Source organism: Hyaena hyaena, unplaced genomic scaffold (genome assembly GCF_003009895.1).
Source record: "Hyaena hyaena isolate Hyena2069 unplaced genomic scaffold, ASM300989v1 scaffold_387, whole genome shotgun sequence".
Taxonomy (NCBI): Eukaryota; Metazoa; Chordata; class Mammalia; order Carnivora; family Hyaenidae; genus Hyaena; species Hyaena hyaena.
This window is the reverse complement of record NW_024081019.1, coordinates 396,001-412,159: the sequence shown is the minus strand read 5'-3', so window position 1 is coordinate 412,159 and position 16,159 is coordinate 396,001. Positions and strand designations below refer to the sequence as shown.

Genomic DNA, 16,159 nt, shown 5'->3' with positions numbered 1-16,159 from the left:
TGAAGTTGGACACTTAACTGGACAGAGCCACCCAGGCACCCCAGTTTTTAACTTTTAAATTTAATTTTTTTCTTTTTAATTAATTTTTTTAATGTTTATTTACTTTTGAGAGAGAGAGAGAGAGAGAGAGAGAGAGAGAGAGAATGCCAGTGGGGGAAGGACAGAGAGAGAGGGAGACACAGAATCTGAAACAGGCTCCAAGCTGTCAGCACAGAGCCTGATGCCGGTCTCAAACCCACAAGCTGCGAGATCATGACCTGAGGCTAGGTCAGACGCTTAACTGACTGAGCCACCCAGGTGCCACTAAACTTAACTTTTAACTTTGTTCATTCACTTAGTTGTACAAATATTTTAATTTTTTTATGATAAATGTTTTGGTCTTTTTTGTTATGGCTTCTGATCTTTGTATTGTTCCTATGAAGATACTTACTATAATTCTATAGTATTTTCAGAGATTTTCTTAAATTTTTTAGAATTCATTGTTAGATATAATATAAAGCTCTCATTTTATTTTTTCTCAAATTACATCCTGTTGTCCAAACACCATTTATGATGTTTTAAAAATAATTTGGAATGCTACTTTTCTCATATGCTAATTTCCTATATAGTCATTAATTTGTTCGTAGGCCCTATTCCTTGTCCTTGATTTATTGGTCTATAGATATTGTATCTATAAGGAGTGCCAGTACCATATTTGAAAAAAAATTAATGTATAGTATGTTTTGATATGTGGGAGGGCTAACTCGTTTTCATTGTTCTTGTTTTAAAAAATTTATAACTTAAAAAAAATAACAAAAAAAGAGGGTGCATAGGTGTCTCAGTCTGTTAAGCTCACCACTCGTGAGTTCAAGCCCTGCATACCCTGCGCTGACAGCTCAGAACCTGGAGCCTGCTTCGGATTTTCTGTCTCCCTCTCTCTTTGCCCTTTCCCATCTCATGTTCTGTCTCTCTCTGTCTCTCAAAAATAAATCAATGTTAAAAAAATTGAATATTTATGGCTTATTTTTGCTGTTTTTCACTTCTTCCTCAAGTTTAAAAAAGTTTATTGAGTTCCATGAAAAAAATCAAGCTAGAATTTTGTTTGGCATTGTATTAAATCTGTAGATTATTTTAGTGCATAACTGACATGTTTATGATACTGATTCTTCCCATCCAGGAATATAATATGTCTTACTATTTATTTAGCTGACCTTCTATGTCTTTTAGTACAAACTGTACTTTCTATGTTTTAGTTATTAATATATTAATATGTTGGTTAGATCCTCCCTGCCTCCTTTGTTTTCCTCCTTCTCCCCCTCCTCTCCTCTCCCCTCCCTCACTTCTGTCCCTTCATCCTCCCCACTCCATCTTCTTTTCTTCCCTCCCTCCTTCCTTCCTTCCTTCCTTCCTTCCTTCCTTCCTTCCTTCCTTCCTTCCTTCCTTCCTTCCTTCCTTCCTTCCATCCTTCCTTCCATTGATGTGCTAGGCACCCTGGTGGATACTGTGGATACAGTGCTGAGTCAAATACAGAGATCAGTGACCTCATTAAATTTGGAGAGGGAGATAAACATTAAGTAGATAATCCTAAAAGTGTGTTTAAAATCATAAGTGCTTTCAACAATGGCCACATCATGGAAAGAGCCTAAATGTCCATCAACTGATGAATGGATCAAGAAGATGTGGTTTATCTCTACAATGGAATACTATATGGCAATGAGAAAGAATGAAATCTGTCCATTTGTAGCAAAGTGGATGGAACTCGAGGGTGTTATGCTGAGCGAAATAAGTCAGGCAGAGAATGACAGATACCATATGTTTTCACATATAAGTGGATCAGGAGAAACTTAACAGAGGACCATGGGGGAGGAGAACGGGAAAAAATAGTTGGGGAGAGGGAGGGAGGCAAACCATGAGAGACTCTTGAATACTGAGAACAAACTGAGGGCTGATGGGGGTAGGGGAGGGGGGGTGATGGGCATGGAGGAGGGTACTTGTTGGGATGAGCACTGGGTGTTATATGGAAACCAACTTACAATAAACTATGAAAGAAAAGAATTTAAAAAAAATGTAAAAAAATTTAAATAAAATCATAAGTGCTATTAAGGAAAAGATGCCATGTTAATGATGATATATTTTAAAGGTATATTGCTTAATTTGGCCTTCCTATGGAAGATCTGTAGAAGGTGTTAGGAAACTAATTGCTTTGGTAACTATTGTGAATGGAATCTTTGTTTTATTATATTAAAATTTTTTTGGGGGGGTAGATGAAGGGAAGGCAGGGTATACAATGCTTTTTTTCCCTCCCTGTTATACAAGATATATTCTGCTTTTCTGGCTTCCACTGGTGTTAAGAAGTTAGTTTTCAGTATAGCTGTTATTCTTTTGCTAGTTCATCAGTCTTTTCTCTATTGCTTTTAAGAGAGTCTCTTTGTCTTTGGTGTCTTGCAGTTTCTCTATCTGGTATCTAAGGGAGGATTTATTTTTATTTCTCCTAATTAGAATTTATTTGGCTATACTAGATTGGTGTCTTTCAACAATTGTGGAAAGTCCTCTCTCATTAATACTTTGAGTATTTCCTCTTCTGTATTCTCTCCATTATCTCTTAATGGAAATCCAACTAGATATATGTTGGACCATCTTCCTCTGTTGTTCATGACTCTTAAGTCCACTTGCATTTCTGTCTCTATGTTTCTCAATAGTGCATTCTGGAGTATTTCTTTATTTTCCTGTTTCCTAAATCACTGCTATTTACAGACTAATTTCTATTGAAACTACTTTTGGAGTTTTGTTAACTGTGTTAAGTCTAATTATTATGTTTTTTATTTCTCAAAGTTTATTAAGAAATCTACTTGGTCATTGATAAGTCTCTTCATCACATTTTTAATATCTTTTTATTTCTTTAAATATAAAATGTATTTTTATACTCTGTTTATAATTTTAGTATATGAAGTTTTCATATACTGTTTTCTGATTCTACTATTATTTTTGCTGTCTTTTGCTCTTATTGCCTTCAATTCCTTGTATATTGTGATTTTGCCTGTGAGGTCATATTCTTTGGAACTTATCTATGGGAATGATTGGTGTGTTCCTTCAGAGATTTCAGTTTTCTTTTTTCAGGTGGTTGGTTGTTCTGGTAACCCAGGATCCCTTTATACTAAATTCACAGATTAAGGCTTTTTGGGCAAGCCAATAGAGTGAATTTGGTCTGAAAATGCACATTAAGATCAGCTTGGGGTTTATGAATTCTTAGGACATATTTTTTTTTTTCCTTCATCTGGTTCCAAGTTTTTAGATGTGTATTTTATTTTGCTTTCTCTTTGGCTTGAGGGGGATGCTGTTTCTAAGTTTTCCTTACATTGAGGGTAGAGTCCTTTGTGGTTTTAGCTTTTACTGGGGAGAGGGAGATAATGTACAGGATCAATAGATTCCCTGTATAGAGTGGCCCCAAGGTTTTTCTCCTTTACCATATGTCATTTGAGACCATGAAAACTGAAGCTGAAAGTTATCTAGTTTAGGAAAATGTCCCAGAGGCTCTGTTTACCTTTTTGGGTTCTCACTTTCATTTGCAGTTTGGCTTCTGAATTTTATTTACTTTTTTTTTTGCAGCATATTGACGTGCTTAAAAATACCATTTTTGACAAACATTTTATTCAATAATTTAGTGGGAAAATCAGGGTTTTATCTGTTAGTCTCATATACTTATTTAATAATTTAATTTTATTTATCTTTGCAAGCAGTTCTTTTGTAAATAAGACAAGAATAAAGAAAGAAATTTATATGAAAGAAACAGCAAGTGGTTATATCAAGCTTTATCTGCCAAAGTGAAATAATTAACACTTTGTATTTAAATGTGATGAAAGTTTTAAGCATACAAAGTACAGTTATGATGATAGGCTGTGTTGAATTTGTAATCAGAAAGGGGTTTAGAGATTATGTCATTAGAGTACCTACTTCTCACTTAGTTTTCAGTTGGAGGGAAAAGACTAGAAATTAGATTTACAGGGTTGTGTTCCTGCCCTGCTGCTTCTCAGCTGTGTATCCCTAACAAATCATTGAACTTTCCTGAGCCTTTGGTCTGTCCAGTCATAGGAGAAGGATAGCTTTTGACTGTTCCAAGTTACAGAATAGTTGCTAGAGTTGGATATGCTAATAATCTATGTGCCAGCACTTGTAAACTGCTATCATTGTTGATTTTGAGGTTTTTAATTTGCTCCTGTTAATTTAATGAGATTTTTATGAGAGGTCATCAATGAATTCATAGAATGCTACCTTTGTTCTATATAACCTCTTGAAACCCTCCTTAATTCTTTAGCTTTTTTTGTTTAATTTCCTCTTTGTATGGCATTATATCTCAGTTAACCTTTAGAGCATAGAGGAGAAACCAAGAAATTTGAAAGCTGGTTTAGAAAGATTTATTGAAATACTGAATGTTACCTATCAGATGTTCATATCAGATGGAGCTATATTCCAGTGTTTTAGGGCATACAGTAAAATTAGTCTTTGATAAAAAATAGTAAGAGCATGCGATATCCAGTCAACATTGGGAAGATTTTTTAAAAGTCATTTGCCTTTTGATAGGATTAGATTCTTTTCTGCTTGTCAGCAGAGGGAGCCTTTGCCTCACTTATGGGTTTCAGAAACCTGATAGTGGTGAGATTCTAAAAAGCCAAAATGTCTGTGGAAAATGCTTGTTTCCTCACCTAGGCCGGAATAGGTTTTGGAACAAGTTTTTCCTTTGTTCTTGTAAAGGAAAAAACTTTCTGTGCTTGTTTTTCTGAGTTCTTTACAATAGCGGCTCTTAAGTGCTAGTGTGGGAAGTTCTTTAAGAGTGGTTAATGCTGGGATAAAATAGTGGTTCTCAAATGCTATCCCATGTTAAAGTTTTGAATGGTTTTAAGGCAATGAGAAAAATAGCCAATGTACTAAATTTTTTATAAAACTAAAAGAATTGTTCAGTTAAAGGGCTGTACGTAGTGCTAACATTTTCTCATTTTCTACTTCCTACTTACTTGTATTAATTATATTGTCTTAATAGAAAAATGATGATAATTGTCTCTGTTTTTAAAAAAATCTTCTGACTGGATGGTTCACAAGGTTGACAACTGATGATGATCAGTGAAATTCAAGACCTGGAATCACTGCTTTTAGCAAGTACTTTCACAAATAGACATTGGAATTTCTGAACTGAACCATTTCCAGCTTCCTGGTCACCTTTTGCCCTAGCTTTCCCTTGAGATGTTTTCTACTCTTTTATATCTGTGAAATGAGACTAAATGGCTAAACTATCTAAGATACGGACAAGTGTAGATACTAAGGGAAGTTAGTTATTATTATTATTATTTTTAACATGCAAATTTTGGGATTAAGATTGGCATGATTCCTACCATGTTCCAGATACTAAACTGGGTATTTTGCATATGTTCTTTTTAATCTTCACAGCAACCCAGTGAGGTATAGAGGTTGTGATAAGGCTTATTTTGCATTTGAAGAAATAGACTGAATTAAGCCAAGTAGCCAAAGCCACAGATCTAGGTTGTGTCAGAGCCAGGATTCAAAACCTTATCATTTTTTTTTGTTCAAAATCATTGCTCTTTCCACTATATATTAATACTTTAATCTGCATTTGGTACTTTTTTCCAATTTGTTCCTTTATGATATACAGTCCTGCTCTGGGAATAGGTAATAGCCAGAGAGTATCCTATTCACTAACCTTTTTTGGGATACTTTTCCTCTAGTAATAATCCCTTGTTTCATATTACCCAGAAAAAGACTTTGTACACAGAGTTCTAACAATTACTAAAGCTCTAGGGTTTAATCTGTGTGTTTTTGAAGTTGGAGTTTTATGAAATACTATGGGATCTAAAGATCATTCTGTACCTTTGGTATCCTCTCTGGGCTTCCGCAATACTCTCTGGTTGAGTGTTTTTCACATTCATTTACATATTTTCCTTTTGGGGTCTTCTCACACTCCACCTTTATTTCCTGTGCCTTTCCATTAGAGGTTTCCTTTTTAAAAAAATTTTAAAGTGTGTTTGTTTATTTATTTAGAGAGAATGTGCATGTGTGCACAAGCAGGGAAAGGGCAGAAAGAGAGAAGGAGAGAGAATCCCACAAACTATGAGACCATGATGACTTGAGCTGAAATCAAGTCAGATGCCTTACTGAACCACCCAGGCACCCCTAGAGTTTCTCTTTCTTAGGAGTTAAGTTATTGTTAACCTTTTCCCTTTCTTCAATATTTCTCCGTATATCTAATGTTGGGCATGCAATGAGTACTTTGATTCTTGACTGTAGTACTAAGGCCTAAAATAATTTAGAATTCTGGGGCACCTAGATGGCTCAGTTGGTTAAGCATCTGACTTCAGCTCAGGTTATGAACTCATGGTTTGTGGGTTGAGCACCTTGTCAGGCTCTGTGCTGACAGCGCAGAGCCTGGAGCCTCCTTCAGATTCTGTGTCTCCCTCTCTCTCTGCCTCTACTCTGTTCATGCTATGTCTCTCTCAAAATAAGTAAACACTAAAAATTTTAGAATTCCAATTATTATTATTGTTATTATTTATTTTTATTTTTTAAAATATTTATTTATTTTGAGAGAGGGGGAGTGTACAAGTGGGGGAGGAGCAGAGAGAAGGAGAGAGAGAGAGAGAGAGAGAGAATACCAACCAGGCTTCGCACTGTCTTCATAGACCCTGATGTGGGGCTCAATCCCATGAACTGTGAGATCTTGACCTGAGCAAAAATCAAAAGTCAGATGCCTAACTGACTGAGCCACCCAGGTGCTCCTAGAATTCCATTTATTAAGTGTCACATATTAAATCTAATTATTTCATGGTCTTTACTATACCATTTTTACTTTGACACTATTCATTCATTTATTCATTTAAATATTTATTGAACTATTGAACTCTACTGTATGGGGAATAGAGGGACTGTTTGGGGTGGGGAGATGTGGCAATAAAGCATACTGCCAGATCTTAAGGTGTTTTCTTGTGAATATGGTGATATAGTTAAATATGTTTGCCCACTTGAGGATGATTGGCATCCTTGTACCTAGTACTACAATCTGACATGGTTTTTTAATTTCATGATGGTTTAGTTGACTTGAACAGATGTTTTGGGACCCAACATGTAAGGGATTGAACTCAATACTGTGAGCTAGATAATGAAAGCAAAATACCTTCAAGGATTTACAGTTATCGAAGTTGGATATGGGAGAAAGATACGACAAATTTTGCCATATCACCAGGAAAAATATTGTCAGTACTAATAGTGAGAGATGCAGAATGTGCTAAGTATAGATGGAAACTGGGTTATTTATGCCTAGAGGGGATTGGAGAAGGCCTCAAAGTGATGGGGTTGTGTCCTGGAGATTGAGGATGTGTAGAAGGATTTTGTGAGGTTAAGGAGGGGAATGACACCTGAGATGAATTGAGCTAGACTAAGAAATGCATAGACATTTAGGGCAGGCAAATGCCTGAAGTGTTTGGTGGTTGGGACTGGATGAGAAGGAGTAGTCAAAGTTCATTTAGCAGACGCATTAAAGAGTTTCTTTGGATTTCTTACTTATTAATTTATACTTATTTCTGGAGACACTGGAATACCCTTGAAGTTTTTGAATGGGTTGATAACATGATAATATCTGTATATTAAGATGATTGCCTTGGTATATTCGTTTTTATGAGTTTTGTTAAAGATACGGTATTTTAACTGCTTCTTTTAGAAGAATCCAAGGAAATTCATTAGACCAAACAATGGTTAAATGGCACATCAAACTTTGTGATAAGAATTGACAGTTTAGGAAATTTAAAGTTATTGTTGTCATTATCCCTAATTCATTTTGATTTACTTTTAAAAAATTCTATGAGTTTAGATGAAGCTGAACCCCAGCTAGGAATTTCTTGCTTTTTGTTATTTTTTTATAACCTAATTTAATTGGTTTGAGTGAGTCTAGTATAGACTATAGTTTTTTTGGTTCTCTCTTTGGATACATTCATGATTTTAGGATTAAGAGAGTTAACAGTATATAAAAAGCAAATGTTTATTAGCTTTAGGGTTATTGCTTTATGGGATGGATAATATTGCAAAGGAAGAATATTTGTACAAAATGAAGAGGTACTTAAAATGTTCTGTTTGTTAGTATGTATGTATTTATTTTGGTTCTCTGATTTCCTGTCATGACAGAAATTACCTTGAGACCTCTACCTGAATTTGAAACTAGTTACTTAAACATATTATACCCCCAACATCATACTCTTTAAGGTTTTTTTTTGTTTTTTGTTTTTGTTTTTTTTGTTTTTTTTTTTATGAGAGAGAAGAAAGGAATGCTGCTGAGAAGCGTTTTGTTTCTATGACGTTATCTGTCTTGTCTTTCTTATGTCACGCAGGGTAATCCTGCATAAAACATTAATAAGAGAGGTGGGGAGAGATTATAGATATGTGTGTGTTGGGGGAAGGATGTGAAGGCAGGGACAGTGCATTCCCAGATAGGGCTTTCTGGCACATTCATAGTACATTTCTTTAGAGATTTTAATGTTAGGGAATTTGCTGTTTTGAGGAAAGTAAACTTAAAATAGGCAAAAAATCATCTTGAATAGCCAGAAGTTCACACAGACCTAAGGTTTGAAAGATTTTCCATAGTTCTTAAAGTTTTAAGACCCTTTGCTTTGACACAAAGGATACATTTCTGATGGTATGAGCACTCCTTCTTACATTAAATTTGTCCTTTTTTTGATTTATTTAGATTTATTTATTTATTTATTTTATTTTTTGGGTGTGTTTATTTTTATTTATTTATTTATTTATTTATTTATTTTTACAAATAGTTTATTGTCAAATTAGTTTCCACATAACACCCAGTGCTCATCCCCACAAGTGCCCTCCTCCATGCCCATCCCTCCTCCCCCCCACATCCATCAGTCCTCAGTTTTTGTCAGCATTCAAGAGTCTCTCATNATCCATCAGTCCTCAGTTTTTGTCAGCATTCAAGAGTCTCTCATGGTTTGCCTCTCTCCCTTTCCCCCACCATTTCCCCCCTTCTTCTCCCCCTTTTTGTTCTGAAGGACTTTTTTTCCCCCTCAGCTTAAAGGTGTTTTTTTTTTTTTTCCTTTACATAATTTGGTCTGTAAGGAAGAGGGCAATCCAATAATATTACTTACTTGCTTATCATTTATTGAATGCTTATCAGGATCAAGTACTATATATTTTTGTTGTATTTTATCCTTATAGCAGCATCATGTAATCTTTTCATTCCACTGCTTTACAATGAGGAAACTGGCAGAGCTTTCAGTGCTAAAATAAGGATGCAGCAACTCTGGTCTCAAGTTGTGGTTGTGACTTTGCCGTCAGTGCTGATGAGCATCCCTGCTGTATTTATCAGCAGTCTCCCTCCACCTAATACCTTCCCTCAGAGTTCACTGTTCTCACTCCTTTCCCAACATCGTTCTCTTATGACCCACGTGTCTGTACAGTGTGCCCTCTACTTTTGTTTCTCTGATGGTGTGGCAGACTTTCTCAACGTGCAAGACCCAAATGTTATCTCCGTTTTGAAGCTTTTCTTGATTCTCCCAGACACTGTTAATCAAACTGCATTGCCTTTTAACTTAGTCTAATATGCCTCTGTCCTTACATAATTGTAATATTTAACTGGTTAACTCCCATATTCACCGAGCTTTCTGAGGGTAGCAGCTGTGTCTCTCCTAGCATATACTAGGTGTGTAGTGAATGTCGAATTTGTTCAATGAATGTGATTGTTATCAAACCTTTAATGATCATTACATTGGACAAAGTAATTCACCCAGTATCTTATGCAAGTGATAATATAATGTTTAGGGCCTTCTTTTAATCTCTAACATTGCATTCATGTTGAAACCATCACATATAATGCTAATTTAATGAATGGCTGTAATTTCTTTATAATATGTTATTAAACTTGTTCACAGTTTAAGGGGAAAATTGTGATAAATAGCTTGGTGGAACACACTAGTGGTCTTTGTAAGGCTATTAAAGTACCTATTAAAATGAGACACATTAAAACGTCAAAAGGCAAGTTCATAGGAAGAGTTAGTATGTAGACTCAGCTTTTATTTTCTTGAGTTTTAAAGTAATTAGTCTCATGAAGTTATTTATTGGGGGAAACTCTTGAATAATAGTTGAGAATTTGTGTAATTTTTCCCTGGTACATACTTAAAAATATTAGCTATTTAGCTCAACACATGTGTTCTATTTGTTGATTTCCTCTGTTTGGTTAGGGCTTTAAATTTTATTTATTTATATATAACTAAGGTTTTAAACTTAGAATCTACTTGAGTATTACATTATTATCAGACACTAATTGCTTTTAGAATGCTCGAATAAAAATTATGAGGGAGAGAATAATAAGAAAGAAGCTAGCTATTCTTTCATTCACTTAGTTGCCAATTATTAAGCATAATCAAATAGTATCATGTATTTCAAAACTATAGTAGTTTTATTTATATGATGATATGAATGAAAAAGTACAAAAATAATGTTTAATGGTGAATTTAAAATCCTCCAAGCTCTAGAAATCCATCCACCATTTGTTTTTAGGTCAGTATCTGTTGAAATTCTACTCTTAACATTTTTATGTCCTTGCTCATAGCACGCATGTTGTATCATTTTTGAGTTAGGTTTGCAATAAAGATTAATGAGTTAGTGTTTTAGTTATTCTGTAACAACAACAACAAAAATTTTTTCCGTGTGTGCATGTGTAAAAGGAACAAGCGGAAGTTCCACAGACTGTTGGACTCTTCTGTTCTTATGTATCAGTCTCTTGATGTTTCCTGTCTGCCTTTTTGACTACCTATACAGCTGTTTTTCATGTGTTTTTCAGGCTTGGAGAAAGACCAAGTATTTTTGACAGCTGCACACTGAACTGCAATATATGCTTGGCCACAGGTCACGTTTGCATTTCTTCACTTGTATTTTTACTCAGTGTGTAAAAGAAATATGAGCACAGAGAGATTCAGAAAACATGTAGCATGCTGAGTAATGGTAGTCTTCTTTCATGTATGCCATTCCACTTACTCTGCTGTGTAGATTCCACAGGAAGAAAAAGACAGCAGAGAAATGGAGGAAATTGTGTTCAGTTCTGCCCTCCACAGGGTCCTTGTTGCTATAATAGTGACTGATGGAAAGTGCTCTGGGTCACACATAGTAGAAAGAACTTCTGAGCACAGGGACACACATGCACACATGCATGCATGCCCACAGTGCTATACACTATTTTAATGAATAGATCATAATTTAGTGGAGAAAACTGTTAATTAAGCAGTCAGTTCAACATGTTTGTGTATCATGTTAAAGGCTTGACTACATGATATTTTAACACCAGGAAATGAGACACAGTATTTAATGTGTTCCATTTTGCGAGGCTGCCATAGTAGAATTTTTGTGCCTCCACTTCCCTGTCCCCACAAACATAAAATTTTTCTTTGCCTTTGAAAATGAAAAAATAATGATTTTTAATATCCTTTCAAAATGATTTTGCTAAGTTGTTTCTCAACTTATTGTCAGGTCTTGCAAATAATATTTCAAATCACGATGGTTAGTTTTCTTTCATTATGGTTAAAGATCAATAGGATGAGCATCAAGATTTTAAGTTCTGATAGATATCCAACCTTCCTAATTATTTCAACTTTAAAAGGTATTTTATTTTTCTTTGTATGGTTAAGGCATCACTTTTGAGGAAGCATTATTAAGATATTGTCATGTTTTCAATCTGCTGCTTGCATTTATGTTTCATGCCCTGTTGGTAAAACTTGTTATGTTGCACTGGATCAAGCCTAATTGCCTCTGCATCTTCTTCTAGTATGTTCTTTTTCCCTCCCCAAAACTTTCTCTACTCATACTTTTGAATGCTATTCATCAAACCTATCCTTCTCAGTCTAGTGGTATATCCTACCTCATGAAATCTTTCTCAGGATGTTCACTGTAATGAAGCTCTTTGATTCTGTAGTACTTTGTTTCACATCACTTAGATTCTATATGTTAGCTTATGTTAAATTTTAAAAAGGATCTAGTGTGGTATAATGGAGCCTCCTGAGGAACATGTAAGATATAACAGAGTGAGATTTTGATTTGAGCCCTAGCTCAGTCATTTTCTAACTCTTTGGCATGAGGCAAATTATTTAAGCTCTGTGGGTTTCAATCTTCTTATGTCAAATTGGACTGTTGTTCACCTTTTAGTTATTAAAAATTATAGCTAATATGTTTTAGTACAAAGGAAGAAATAGAACAGGTGTTCATTAAATGTCTATAGTAATTTTTGTTCCTGTTGTTCTGTATTTCTTACAGCTTCTAATAGAGTACTGAGCATGTGGTAAGGACTCTTTGAGTACAGTTCAGGGCTAGGTCATTTAAATAGCTCCTGAAATCCTATCGCTTTTATGAAGGCTTCCTGTTGGCTGTGTTCTATCAGCACTACAAAACTTTCATGGCTTCTCTGGACTGTTCTTTCTGTTCCCATAATCTGTAAGGGGAGCCTTTGGTATGTATTCTGAGGTGGCTTCCAAAGCAGTGATTTGAAGGATTTATTTATTTATTTATTTTTGAGTAATGTTTTGGATTGATCCCTACATTTTTCTGAACATCAGCAGCCAGGATTGTAATAAAGAAAGCATTTTTCACATACTTCAAGTGTAGTATGTGAAACACATAGAATAAAATCTCAGCCAATCTGAGCTTTAGATGAATAAATTATTTTGCCTAGCTTACTTCAGTTTAAATTTATTAGTGCATCTCTTATGTGCCAGGCATTTTATAGCTGTTGGATTTACAAAGATGAGTAAGACATGGTTCCTGACTTTGAGTTTAGTCTAGGGTGAACAAGAAACACAAAAACAGATCATTTCAACCGATGATTAGCTGTAACAAAGAGGTGAGGATGGGATCACACATGGAAGGGTGGTTGAGGGGGAGAGATGAGCCTAAGGTTGTGATGTCTATCAGAGGACAAATGGGTTGATTGACTTGATTCAGGAACAGAGTGGCTCAAAGTGGCTTCAATATTTATGGGAATTTATTGCCTGCAAAGTCTCCAGGTAGATTTGGCTCCAAGTGAGGCCTGATGCTGTGGCTCAAACATTGTCTTCCATGGCCCTCTCTTAATTGTTCCTTTTCTAAATTTTTTTTTTTTAATGTTTTATTTATTTCTAGGAGAGAGAGAGACAGCGTGAGCAGGGGAGGGTCAGAGAGAGAGGGAGTCACAGACTGAAACAGGCTCCAGGCTCTGAGCTGGCAGTCAGCACAGAGCCTGACGCGGGGCCCGAACCCACGAACCGCGAGATCATGACCTAAGCGAAAGTCGGACGCTTAACCGACTAAGCCACCCAGGCGCCCCATTAATTGTTCCTTTTCAAAAGCCAAATGACCTCTGTGATTTGAGATCTTATCTTTCTCACATATGCCCCAGGGGGAAGAGTACACTTTTCTTTAGTTCTAGCTAAACCTAGAGAGTTAATTTCAGCTGTAAATTATACATATTCCTGAACCAATCACTGTGATTAGTGAGATACTAATTGGTTTAGATAAGTCAGGGTCTACTGTCAAGCTTAGAATATAGTCAGTCTCCTTCATATCTCATGTCTAGAGATAAGAGGAGAGAAGAATAGATGACCAAGAAGCTGCCAGCAAATGTTCATTAGACCAGGAGGATAAATGTATGAGATTTTTTGGAAAGGTCATAATATAAGCAAAATCAAGGAAGTGTACACCATTATGATGTAGGTGGGAATCCGTAGGTGGTTAAACATTAATCCAACATGTAGTATGAGACTTAGAAAATACTTGTAAAGTAATGTGATGGAGTATTTGCCACCTGCTGGATTTAGTTTCCATACATTATTTAATTCTCACAATAGCTGACTAAGGTAGGTATGTCATCTTGCAAATTGGGAAACCTGAGCTCAAGCCCACAGCTAATAATTTGTGGAGCTAGATTCAATACCCAGATTATTTGACTCTAGAGGTAGCCCATGTGGACATTGCAGTATAAGTACTTTCTTCTATATTCCTAGAATTTTAGGGAATAAGACTTCATAGAGTACCATGCTAAGGAGCCAAGTTTTCTCTGGGGCTCAAGTTTTTCTCAAGCTCTAGGTCTTTGTTTTACCATGCTAAGGCAGTGGTTGTCAAACTTTAGCATATATCAGATAGTGTCTAGGGCTTGGTAAAATGTAGAATTGCTGGACCTTAACACTAGAGTTCCTGATTTAGTAAATCTAGAGAGGAGCCCTAGAATTTGCATTTCCAAGATGATGCTGATGCTGGTGGTCTTGGAACGCACATTATGAGGACCACTTGAGTCTGACGACTTGTAGTTCAGTGACATTCAGCATACTGAAATGAATTCAAATTTTGTTGGCACTTCTACTTGGAAATATGCATACTCTGACTTCATATTCTTTAATAATACAGATGTCAAGAATACATTTTGGTTACAGTAATATTCTCCATCAAAGGTCAGAATCATTGCATAAAGTTTTCATTGATTGGATTTCTTTTGTCTCTTTGATTCATAAAAGCCATAGGATTTCACAGACATGTATTAGGTACATCTCTCTGATTCTTGACTTATTAAGATTAAATTTATTGTTCTCCTCCCCGGTCCTACTCAATTCACTAATGCTCAGTTCCCTCCCTGATAGTTAGGAAAGTGCACTTATATATAAAAGGTATATATTTAAATGCTGTACTTTGTTTGCCTATACTTTTATTGTGAAAAAATTTGAATACCAGAAAAAGTAACATGAACACCCATATTTTCATCGTCTAGAGTCAACAGTTGTCAATGTCTGTGTATACAACACAGATGTTTTCTAGTGAACCACTTGAAAGTAAGGTACAGATCTTGTGCTACTTCACCCATAAATATTATAGCATACATCTCCCAATAAGAGCATACTCTTTCATAATCACACCACCATAATCACACTTAAGAAAATAAATAATAGTTCAGGCAGAGAAGGACAAATATCATATGTTTGCACGTATAGGAGGATTAGGAGGAACTTGATGGAGGAACGAGGGGGAGAAGAAGGGCGGAAATGGTGGGGGAAAGGGAGAGAGGCAAACCATGAGAGACTCTTGAATGCTGACAAAAACTGAGGACTGATGGATGTGGGGGAAGGGGGGAGGGGCATGGAGGAGGGCACTTTGGGGATGAGCACTGAGTGTTATGTGGAAACTAATTTGACAATAAACTATTTGTAAAAAAAAAAAAAAAAAAAGAAAATAAACAATAGTTCCTAATTTTTTCTAACATGCAGCCATATTCCAATTTCCCCAATTGTTCCAATGTCTTCTATTTTGTCTGTTCTGGTTATTTTTTGGTACCAGGATCCAATGAAATGAAACTATATTTTAAGAGTCAGCAATGCTGATGGATCTTTAGGTTCAGATAAGTTCTGTGTTATTTACAATATAGACATTTGATTGCATTAAAACAAAGATACAAAATTAATAATGGTTTAAATAAGAAATAAGAAAGATGTTTATTTCTGTCATATTTAACCACCTGGAAATAAGTGGTCCAGGGCTGTAGTGGGGAGGGGAGGGGTCTGTTATCTTCAATATGTGTCTTCCTTCTGTGAGGCCAAGATAGCTATTCCAGCCCCACCATCATGCTGGGAAGAGTGGGCGGGGGGAGTATATACTCAGTTCTTTTAGGGGCATTATCTGGATGTTGTACATATTACCTCTGCTCCTGTCTCACTGGTGAGAACACAGTCATATAATTCTATCTGTAATAGGATTGTATCTGAAATAGGAAAAGTAGGCTTGTGTGCTGTGTGGCCATGTGTCTAGTGATAATTCAGGTACCAAAAGAATGGCTATTAGAGGAAACTCCGTCTCTGGCACAAGTTCTTTTTTGCAAATGACTGAGCAATACCAAACTATATTAAATTCATTTAATAACTCCTAATACCTTATGACATTTCTCTTTTTCAGATGTATAGAGCTAGTAATTGCTCTAACTTGGAGCCCATGCTAAGCCCAGACTGTTACTCTTTTTTGAGTTATTTGATATGTATTTTATAGATGTTCTGCCTGTTTCTAGGGCAGAAAACACTTCAATCAGTGATTGATATTTTTCAGTATTAGTATTTTTCATTCGCAGCAGTGGTTAATACTGTGATTTGTGTAATACTAGTGCCTAATACAT

At 35.7% G+C, this 16,159-nt stretch overlaps 1 protein-coding gene across 2 annotated transcripts in view; it reads left to right on the top strand.

Annotated features, from left to right (window-relative positions):
- BBS9 (Bardet-Biedl syndrome 9) overlaps window positions 1–16,159 on the top strand; it is a 454,413-nt gene that overhangs the window by 96,233 nt on the left and 342,021 nt on the right. The window lies entirely within an intron of this gene.